Genomic DNA, 10,378 nt, shown 5'->3' on the forward strand with positions numbered 1-10,378 from the left:
AAAACTGGCATCTCTGGGCTGTACCTACATAAATAATAAAGAATCTGATGAATGCCCAATAGACAAATGTCTGCTGAGGAAACTACTTGTGGTAATTATTACAACAGTAAACAACATTAAAATAGACGAATTACGATCTTTTTTTATGGGAAAAGATTACCTACAAGGTGAAATCAATGCAGAAAATCAATAGATAAAAAATGATCAAATTCTATCCCGAAAAAAATTTACTATTCATTTTACTCCCTAATCTGATAATTCATGGCTAATAAGCCACTACAAAACTAAACTAACAGTATATTAACAAACTTTCGAAAAGAATAATTGATTATTACGATTTACTATTAAGTATTGTAAAACGTTCGGACATTAAGAACGTTCAATCCAGAATTATATTTTACATTATTACATTCATAATTTCCTAACTAAGTGACTCTAAACGAATCTAACCTACAAAACTTCGTAGTCATCCGCAGTAATTGGTGCGCAATAATTGGGTCTAGGCTTTAGCATAAGAACCTTAAGGGTGATATTAGCGCAGTAGTTAGGGGTGCAGTAACTGGTACTGATTTTATGACCATACGCACCATTTTATAACAATCAATTATTTTTAAAAAAAAGTAACCTAACGGAAAAACATTTATTGTTTGAATAGCAAAAGATGCTGCAAACAAACATAATATAAAACTGCTTCAATTTACATCGAAAACCATCGAAAAATAAACAGTTATGCACAGTCAAATATTTCAATGCATAGTAATTGGGTCATTTGCCCCTGTTTATACATTTTTTGTTTTTTTTTATTCATCATCACTCACTTGTGGGCTCAAACGTTGTGATTTTGACACATAGCATACTTAGCCAGGTCTCGATCGGTCATTTATTAAATTAGTAGTTTTTAAATCGCTAAAAAAGTTGAGTTAGGAGAAAATTATTCCCCCAAAGAAATAAAACTTTTATGAATTAAAAATATAATTACAGCAATAATGATCTTTGGGCAAATACTTTGTCCGTACAGTCATCATGCGGCTTATACGCTATGTGAATTCGTTTAGAGGGGATAAGAAAATCGATTTAAGCACCCATGGTGGTGAAAATGTTGCTAGCTCTTGGAACACTAAAGCCTTAATTCTATGTACGATTAGCTTTTTTCCCCTGGATCTTAAAACTTGACACTATTTTGATCTGTTACATGCGTAAAAATTGTAGATTGAGAAATTAAAAATCCAAATAACTGTACTTGATAGAAATATGTGCAAGAATAGTATTGCTAAAAGTAATTATGACGTAGGAAAATGAGTAAAATAATACGTTGCATTTTCGTTGTCATCTGCAGCGCAAGCGCAATTCATGTCAGTTCAAGATTTTAGCAACATCATTCTTACGGATTTTACTAACTTTATACACAGAACTATATGGTTTTTCCGAGAGCTCAACCCGTTTCAAACCACCAGAGGTCGCTAGCAGCAACTCATATAGCAAATACATACACATATACGTGTGCTCTAGGCTAAACGTGTCTCGTGGCTTTTTGACAAACATATGACTAGCAACTTTGATTACTACTTTTTTCGCATACGACTCAAATACTTTATTATGGCAAGTGTAACTATTTGTTACAAAAATAATTCATGTCAGAACTAATACTTGCCAAATCGAATTATCTGATATTTCAAAAAAATAATTAAATTATTGGGAAAGGTAGTGGGAGAAGAAAGTGTAAGAATTGATATTATAATTAAAATATCTATTTTTTAGGGTCAAAAGACAACGAATGAGATGCCTTTGACATTAGCGAAAGCTGATGCCAAAGTAAATTGGGTGTTGAACTCGATCAGTGAAGGGCAATTAACACCAATTTATTGCATGAACATGGCTCATCGAGGATCAATGACCCCTTCGTTACTAGGACAGATGCCTCTTTACATTTCTATTGAACGAAATAGAGACATAGAATTATCTGCTGGTGTAAACATACCATCATTTTACATAGCAGGTAAATATTCGTTTACGGAAATGCACATGGAGGATGGGTTTTTAGGCTCATGCAATATTATGCATTGGGGGTTACCCAATGCATGTAAGTTGTGGACGTTTATTCACCCTCAATACTCATACCAATTGAGTCTAAAAGTGAGTGAATCCATACAAAACTTGCGTGATTCTGGTGAAAACTATGGTGCGTGGATTGCAGGGTGTACCACACCAATGCACCATAAAAATATTGCATTGACTCCGGCATACATCGCATCTCAAGGACTGCCGTATGAGACTGTCGTTCAACCCCCTGGCTGTCTCATATATCTGCGCGACTACGTTTACCACCAAGTAATTAATACTGGCGTGAACTTATGCGAGGCAGTGAATGTTGGGAATCCAATTTGGCAGTCATCTGCGCATAAGTTTATGACCTGTATTTGCTAAGGTACGGCAGTTTCATGGGTCCCGGGTAATCCAGAAATCTACGCAACAGTGCAAACTCATGTTGATAAGAACTATCCCTGCCCTAAGTCTCAATGCGCATACACCGCCAAAAACAAGTACTTCGCTTTATTGCATGCATGCCAGCACAACGAGGAAAACTTTAATAAAGACAACAATATCTGCTCCTTGTGCCATAAGTATTTTTCAACTACATCTACATTAATGAGGCACTTAAAAACAATTCATAGGATGGATGAGAAACCGGTGGATGTTGCATGCGATCGTTGTAATATTAAAGTAACAGTTGGAAAATTATCTCGGCATCAGAAAACCTGTGTCCCAGGAGGAGAAGATGTCTCCTGTGATTGGTGTGGCAAAAAATACAAGTGTCATGGCTTAGCAGAACATAAAAGGGGATGCTCATCGAAACAAAGATAAATTTAATTGTTTCTCAGAACAAAAATGTTTGAATTTGATAAATTGATTATTATTATTATTACACTTGTAATTGTATAATAATGCCTCCTTTATCGGTCAAATAGTGTAAATAAATTAAATCGTATAATTAAATTTTATTGAAAATAATCTGCGCAAAAAAAAATCAAATACAACTATTTGTCGACAAATAAAATAAAATTTTATAAATCTGCTTGTTAAACAAAACACCATGTATACTATTTATTTAATCTTATTAGCTATCAAATAATTTTAATTAATACAACATGCCGTTAACATGATTTACTTTTGTACCTATCCAAATAATTAAATTCACTTTTTAAATAGTTAATATTTAAATTTTCTGCCTATAGAACGCTCTGCCAGCAAGAAAATCCACTTAAAATAATTGCATATTAGATAATATTAATTTAAAAAATTCACCATTGTAACAATTTGGTGGCAGAACAAGCTGCCTGTCGAATAATCTGCTTGTGGAACAATACTCCTATGAACGGTCAAGAGCACCTCCAAGTTCTATTGAATAATCAAAAACTTCTCTAAGTGCTACTTGACCATCAATAACTCTACCTAGTGCTACTTAACAATATAAAACTCTACCAAATGCTTCTCGACGATCGAAAACTTCTTCGTGCGCTTCTAAAAAGTCCAGAACTTTTTCGAGTGCTTCTTAATGACCAAAACATTCTCTTAGTGCTTCCTGACAATTAAAACTTTTTTTGAGCACTTCTAAACAATCAAATACTCCTCTTCTCAACGATCAAGGAGTCCTTTGATCGCTTCTTGACGACCGAAAGCTCCTTCCATCGCTTCTCGATTATCAATAACTCCTCAGAATACTTCTTGACGATCAAGAACTACTCCTAGTGCTTCTCGACGATCAAAAACTCCTACGTGCTCTTTAATATGATTTAAAACTACTCAGAATCCTTTTAGACGATCAATAACTCTTTCGTGTGCATATCGACGATCGAGAACTTCTTCAAACGCTTTTTGGCAATTAAAAACTACTCAGAGTGCTTCTCAATGATCAATAACTCCTTCGTGCTTTTCTCGACGATTGAGAACTTCTCCAAGTGTAAGTCAAGGATAAAAAACTTTTCCAAGTGCTTCTTAGTAGTCAAGTACTTCTCCGATCGCTTCTTGAGGATGAACAACTGCTCCAAATGCTTCTCGATGGCCAATAACTCCTCTAAATGCATTAAGATGGTCAGAAACTTCTCTGAATACTTCTCGATAATCAAGAACTCCTCCAATCGCTTCTCGACGTTCAAGAAATCCTCCCAGTGCAACTCGATGATCGAGAAATCCTCTAAGAGCTTCTCACCGATTGAAAACTCTTCCAAGTGCTTCTCAATAACCAAGAACTCCTACAAATCCTTTTAATAATTAAAATCTCCTCTAAATGCTCCATGACGACCAAAACTCCTCCAAGTGCTTCTCGACTATCGAAAACTCCTCCATGCTCTTCTATATGATTAGGAACTTCTCAGAATGCTTTTCGAAGATTAAGAACTACTCCGTGCGCTAATCGACGATAAAGAAATCCTTTATGTGTTTCTAGATGACCAAAAACTCTTTCAAAAAATTCTCGACAATCGATAAGTTCTCCGAGTACTTCTCAAAAATCAGGAACTTCCTGGAGTGCTTCTCGATGATCAAAAACTCCTCAGAGTTCTTCTCAACGATCAAGAACTCCTGTAAGTTCTTTTCGACAGTCAAAAGCTCCTCTTTGCTCTTCTATACAATTAAAAACTTCTCAGAGTGCTTTTCATCGAATCAAAAACTCGTTCGAGTGCTTCGAGACAATCAAGAACTGCTCCAAGCACTCCTCACTTCTCGACAATCAAAAACTCTTTCAAGTGCTTCTCAATGATTGAGAACTCCTACGAGTGCTTCTTAACGATCAAAAACTCCTCCAAGTGCTTCTCGACGATCGAAAACTACCCCGTGCTCTTTTATTTGATAAAAAATTTCTCAGAGTGCTTCTCTACGATCAAAAACTCCTCCGAGTGATTCTCGATGATCGAAAACACCGAGTGCATCTCGTGATGGAAAACTCTTCCGAGTGTTTTGCGACAATCAAGAACTACTTCAAGTGCTTCTGACTTCTCGACAATCGAAAACTCTTCCAAGTGCTTCTCAATGATCGAGAACTTCTCCAATCGTTTCTCGACAACCAAGAACTTCTTTAATTGCTTCTCGACGATCAAGAACTTTTCAGAGTCTTTTTCGATGATCAAGAACTACTCCTTGCGCTTATCGACGATCGAAAATTCCTTCATGTGCTTTTCGACGATCAAAAACTTCTCTAATCGCTTCTCGACGACCGAGAACTTTTTCAATCGCTTCTCAATGATCAAAAACTCCTCAGAGGGCTTCTCTACGATCGGGAACTCCTTCGTGCTCTTCTATACGTTGAAAAACTCCTCAGAGTGCTTTCCGACAATCAAGAACTACTCCGTTCGCTTATCGACTACCTAGAACTCCTTCAAGTGCTTCTCAACGACCAAGAACTTTTTCAAGTGCATTTTGACGATTGAAAACTTTTCTGGCTTTCTTTTAATGATTGAAAAGTTTCACAAGCATTGATCGACGATTGAGAACTCCTCCGATTGCCTTTCGACGATTGAGTACTCTTCCTAGTGCATTTTGACGATTATAAACTCCTTCGAGTACTTTTTAATGATTATTGTTCGGGAGTTTTAAGCACGACGACGATTGAAACTTGAGGTGCGCGTCGCGTTGCGCAGAGAGTAGCGCCATCGGGTGGCTTGCGCACATACCAGCGGGAGAGAAGGGAGGAAGAGGCGAGAGAGCGAGCGCAGGCCGCAGGGGCCTCGAAGTTGGACGGATTCGAGTTTGAGAGACGAACGCGCGCGGACCGGAGAACAGAGCTTGAGTAGACGGCAGTTGGTGCCCAGATTACACTAAGTTGTCCCTTTATCTTCGGTGCCTAACCTAAAACCAATACAAGTTTTCACGTGAGTTCCCGGGGACTTTGAAAGGTCTGTCGTGACACGCGGAGAGGTGCGGGAACGGTGGGCGGGAGAGCTGAAACACAGCTTTGCGGTACCTTGAGCCACAGGCAGAGACCAGGCGTTCAACATTGGTGTGATCCTCCGTGTTTCGCTGAGGCTGACCGAGACTATCGGACACGGAGGAGCCAGAACCTCGACCATCACCACGGTCACTCGAACTCCGTGCTAAGCTGAGGCAGACCGAGACGTCAGTGTACGGAGCCAGAGCCTTTAACCTTCACTGAGCCTTCCTTCGCGTTACGCTGAGGCTGACCGAGAGATCGGTGCGCGAAGGGAACAGTTGTGATCACAGCCAATCGCAGGTCTGTAGAGTTTATTAACATCTGTGTCAGTCGGTGAGTCATCACGACAGCCTGCCCGTGAGAGTGTATCCAGCTATTCAGACGCACGACCGGCACTCTCGCATTCTCTTTCTTTATAATTCGCGCCCTCGTTTCCGCGAATTAGTTCTAGTATCTCAAAGTGTAACCCAGGCAGGCGAGACGTGACTTGATTTGTATCAATTGTATTGTTGTCGTTGAATGCATTCACGTAGGGATCTATTATAAAAATATTGTAAACCTTTTCATATATATTCTATAATAATTAAAGCAAAACAATAGCTCATAAACAGCGAGTGATTATTTATGCAACCTAACCACGCTTCCCTCACGAATAAATACACATTTCTTAACGTCCATTCAACAATAAATATTAATTAATTCAACAATTATTGAACTCCTCTTATTGATTCTAGACAATGAAAAACTTTTCTTAATAATAACTCCTTTAAGTACTTCTCGACGATTGAGTACTTCTCCGAGTGATTCTCGGGAATCGAAAATTTTTTTCAAGTTTGTTTCTACGCCAGAACATACTTTTGAGTACTTTTTAACATTGAAGAGCCTTTCCGAGCGCTTTTTAACAGTACAAAACTCCTCCGAGTACTTCTCGGCGATCAAAAATTCCTCTGAGAGTTTCTAGACAAATAAAACTCCTCCCAAAGCTTTTCGATGGTAACTCCTTCGAGTGTTCTTAGACATTCAGAAACTCTTCTGAGTGCTTCATGACGATGGACAGCTATATGGACCCCGTTTCAATGACAAAGAATATTTTTAAGTGCCTTCGACGACGTATCAAGAGCTTTTTCTAATCTTTTCGACGAACGAGAACTTACCAAAGTATTTTTTGACGATCGAGAAATTCTCTGAGTGACAATTCAACACGAATATACAGAATATACGAATCATCAGAAGACAAGGTGTCTTTTAAGCTGCTGCTTCGGTGCTAGGACGAGAAGAAAGTGACTCGCGTAATGGTTCTTCTACATCATGGATGGGATAAAGAGAGGGCGGATTTTTGCCTGCTACAATAGATCTAGGAAGAGAAAAAGTTGGTTTTAGTGATATTTAAACTTTAGATATTGTATGAGGAGAAGAAGAGACGGTCACCACTGCATCAAGTTGGAGGCATGGAGATGGTATCTTTTTAGCCGTGGCGTTGAAGCTGGGATGAGAAGAAGTCAACATGCGCGATTGCCCCTAATGTTCTAGGCCCCACTGGAGGAGAAGTCGTTTTTTGAGCCGTTGCTCGTATTATGGGATGAGAAGAAGGTGGCCTGTTTGCCTGTTCTTACGCATCGTGCTCGGGATGAGAAGACGGCTGTTTAATTGCTGCTGTTACAATGTTGGGACGGAGTGAAGGCACCTGAAGATTCTATCACTAAAAATCCGTACTCCAAGGTTAGATTGTGGCCTTTCTTATAGGTGATATGGAACACAGTGTTATTAAATACCTAATACTTCGACATTCTGAGACAATATAGTTGAACAATTACTTAAGGTTGTATTAATATAAATATCACATTTATAAGAGATCAACACTACTTTACCTAAGTCTAATGGGACATAGGTACTGTCCGCAGCAGACAATCAGGTTATTCTTTACTTTCATGTCAAAACATCATATACAATGTGCCTGTGTATAAAACGTACTATATGTGTTTACTATCCTGCATCGCCTGTCAATGTAATCTTGACTAAAATGCGTAAGTTAAATAATTATTTTCTCTAAATCTGTCCATTTTCGGAGCTCGCGGCCATAACAACTTTTGTTCAGGAGATCATTAACTACAACATACTTAAATTTTATCAAAATTTACTGAGAACCAAAAACATAAGGATTTGTGCGGGGTCATTTATAATATTTTATAGTAATTTAAAAAGGTTTGGAATTACAAAACTCATGAAATTAGTTTCGATAATCTAGTATTGATCTAGAATTAAATTATAGTGCCAGTTATGACCCAATTGCATGCTTTAAGTTATTGCTAATTTGCAAACGTTTTTTTTAAAGATTGTCTGGTCATCGCTCACATTCGAATTCATCTTCTAATTTTTATATTCCTATGAATAAATCAACCCGTGACTTAAGCAATTCTTCTATCCAAATTTTAAGTGAGTCGCAGGATTCAAACATAGATTTATCATTGGCTCATAAATTTAATTTTTCGGATAAACCAGTTACACTTAACATGGAAGAAAGTTTTTATGGTAAGTTTGATTATTAATCCCAATAGATAAATACTTTTTTTACAACTAAAATAATTCATAAATTTCAATAGAATTCAATGCAGAAGCCAAAAAAAAAAATGTAAACCCAAGATAATAAACTTCTTGTGTGAAACGAATTTTTATTTTCAAATTAAAACAACATCAATTTAAATATGTAAAAAAGTTACCATCTATATAGCAATTGAAGTAATTAACAAAGGCTGTTATAGTGTTCTAGGGACAATATCCCAAGGACTCATTTTCGTACTACTTAAATGGTATAAGTAAAGGTTGTATGATAAACTGAGTACATCTTACTTCTTACCATTACGTATTCCCATGAATTGACAGACAGAATCTTTTGATAAGAATTCACGTAAAACTTAGCTTCTAGTGATAGCTAGCTGCATAACAAAGTTTTTTTATTTTCATTTTAGAAATTAATATGCCAACTCATCGAGTTTTAGATGTTGATAAGATGAGCTATAAAGTACTTGCTGTTTGCCATAAAAATGGGATGGTTGAACAAGCTTCAGATATTAAAAACATTAATGAATTCTTGTACATGGATGATATTCCAGAAAGTGATAGAATGTCTGAGTCCGATAAACTTGCATGCGTCCAACAAAATGGTATGTATATATACTTCATTTCCACCAAATTCGTCTTTTATGTCTTTTTTATAGAGTAAACTTAGTAATAAAAAAAAAAAATTATTTTCAAAAAATTCATGCAGCCGATACTTTAACATAACTATAGTATTAAATAACAATACTCCATTACATTTGTCACACTGCCTTTGTACCTGGAAATAAAAAAAGGGGGAGGGTACGCAGGAAGTGGATTGCCTCGTCTCGTACGTCCTCCGGGTCCCTCGTCCTCTTGGATTCTGCTCCTGAAAAGGGGAGTTGTACGGGATTTCTCCTCTCGTTCTACCGAGAGGAAATAAATTTGGGGAATGCTACCATGTCAAGTAAGGAAATCGTTTATTGCACTCTCCACACGGCTCTATACAACTCCTTGACGGCGCTACAACGGTTCCGCCTCGCCGCGCGAACCGCGAGCGCACGTTCGGGGTCCTGAGACCAGGAGGGGCCGCTGCCCTAACGCTCCCAGCCACGTCACACACGCACACACACGCAACCTCTCGTCCCTGTCCTTTCCCGGCCCGCTACACACCTGCTCTCTGCTATCGCGCCCTTTTCTTCTCGCCCCGTGTCAACCTTTCTCACCCTGCCTCTCTCTCTCTCTCTCTCTCTCTCTCTCACTATCACTGTCTCTCGGTAATCTGCTCCTTATCCCCTTCAGTCCCTAGTCCCGGTCCTCTCTCTCTCTCTCTCTCGTCCTCTTGGTCTCTCTCTCTCTCTCCTCTCTCTCTGGTGAGTTACTGTGCAGTCGTGTACTTTTCTTGCTCTTGAGTTATTAACATTTAGTGACGGTAATACTACTCGTTGTGCATTTTTTTGCTGCAGGAGAGTGGGGTTCCTGCTGGCTCAGGCGTAAGAGTGTTAGCAGCGGGCTTGACGTATTATTCGAGCCAGGGAATTCCATTTCCTCCTGCTGTCCTGGATGGTTGGCTAACTTCCATCGTAGCGGCCATCTTGTTAAACTTCAACAGCTTCTTCCTGAATTACCACGCCTCCCCGCTGCGCATGATGGCATGGGCGCATGAGCACAAAATCTTCTGCTACAGCTGTACTTGCTTTCGGCCACGACACACTCCTATTTACGCAGCCTACAGTATCCGTCTGCTGGAGTGTTTGCAAACCGCCAACTGTGGGTTCCACGGGAGAAAACACATGCTTGCTTTGCTGTTACTGCTTTACACTCATTTCTTGTTGGCTTTCTTTATTTATTTGCTTACATATTACTACACTGTACACACTGGTGAGGTCTTTTAGTATTTTTGCATCAACTAAGTTAATT

Source organism: Copidosoma floridanum, unplaced genomic scaffold (assembly GCF_036245765.1).
Source record: "Copidosoma floridanum isolate Cflo_tuat_1 unplaced genomic scaffold, Cflo_Japanese_pri ptg000032l, whole genome shotgun sequence".
NCBI lineage: Eukaryota > Metazoa > Arthropoda > Insecta > Hymenoptera > Encyrtidae > Copidosoma > Copidosoma floridanum.